Raw genomic sequence first — 1,910 nt, forward strand, 5'->3', positions numbered from 1 at the left:
TATATATATATATATATATATATATATATACACATACATACAGAGAGAGAGAGGCATTTCACTTTCTTCCCTACTTATTTCATTATTTAATCATTGTGAACTCATGGATTTTTGTTTATTCAATGGGTTACAGTCCTTTATACTTACTTTTTTGATGTGCATATTGTCCCAGAATTGGCCATTAGGAACCCCTTCTAGTTGGCTCCAGTGTCCCTTTAGCATTCTTTATCTCTATTGATTGAGCATTTTCATACCAGACTCATATTATTCTTTCCCTGCTCTGGACTTAAAACCAGCCATTTTTTCATGGGATTCTGGTTACTTTCAGTAAGGAATAATATTTTTAAACCAAGATCTGGGCACTATATATGCCCATTCCAATAAACTGCCTCATTGTTTCTAGACCATCTCGGGGAACAGAAAGATAAAAGATATTTATCTATTAAAAACTGTGAGTTCATACTGATACCTCCAGTTCCATCGCAGTATCATAGTGAATGGTCTAGTCTTCCTCCTTTCCATATTTATAACTCTTTAAGAGAAACATGGCTTTCACTATCCTCAATAGATTTACTCATTTGTTCAAGCCTAGATAAGGCAGACTTTAGACTTGCTAACTCATTCCACTAAAATAAGGTATCTACAATACTTTTCATTTTTGTTGACATAAGATTTGCATTCTTTGAAATGCTTAAATCATACACAGGGACCTATATCTAATCACTTATTATCGACCATGATGGAGGATAATGTGAGAAAAAGAATGTATATATATGATTGGGTCACTTTGCTATACAGAAGAAATTGACAGAACACGATAAACCAACTATAATGAAAAAATGTCATTAAAAATACAATTCAATTAATTTTGATAAATGGATACAGCCATGTGATACACACCCCTTTCAAAATTTAGAACATTTCACTCACTCCAGAAAGTTTTCTTGTGTCCCTTCCAAGTCAATCCATCTCTCCTTTTTGAGGTACCGAATGTTCTGAGTTCTCTTTTTTTTTTAACCACATAATATCCTTTTGTTCATTTTCCAGAATTCCATATAAGTGAAAACATACACTATGCAGTTGTTTTGTATCTGAGAGATGTGCCCATGTTATTGCATGTATCAGCAGTTCATTCTTCTTTACTACTGAGTATCCATTCTGTTGATGGATATCCGGGTTGTTTCTATTTGGAGCAATTATAAATAAAGCTGCTTATGAATATTCATGTTTTCATGTTTTACAGACATGTTTTCATTCTTCTTGGGTAAATACCAAATAATGGAATTGCTGGTTCAAAGAGTAGATGAATGTTTATCTTAAAAAGAAAATGTCAAATATTTGGCTGATTGTATCATTTTATATCCCATCAGCAATTCTATATCCTTCCCTCATTTGGTGTTCTCTCTTTCTCATGTTTTTTTTTTCTTTTTCTGGTCTTTTGCTTTTTTATCTTTTTGGGGTTGCACCCATGGCATATGGAGTTTCCCAGGCTAGGGGTCCAATCAGAGCTGTAGCAGTGTGGGATCCGAGCCGCGTCTGTGACCTACACCACAGCTCATGGCAACGCCAGATCCTTAAGCCACTGAGTGAGGCCAGGGATCGAACCCATGTCCTCATGGATGCTAGTCGGGTTTGCTAACTGCTGAGCCACGACAGAAACTCCTATTCTTTGTCATTCTAGTGGATGAGCGGTGTTACCTTATTGTGGTTTTAATTTATATTTCCCTTATGACTTATCATATAATTTCTCTTATAAATGTCCTTTTAACATTTTACATGTTTTGAAAAATTAGGATTTTCCCTATTACTGTGTTGTAAACAGGTTTTAAATATATATATTTCAAAAAAAGTCCTATGTCAGATATGTATTTTCTAAGTATATTCTATTTGTTAAGTATATATCTATTTCT

The sequence above is a fragment of the Phacochoerus africanus genome, chromosome X (assembly GCF_016906955.1).
Source record: "Phacochoerus africanus isolate WHEZ1 chromosome X, ROS_Pafr_v1, whole genome shotgun sequence".
NCBI lineage: Eukaryota > Metazoa > Chordata > Mammalia > Artiodactyla > Suidae > Phacochoerus > Phacochoerus africanus.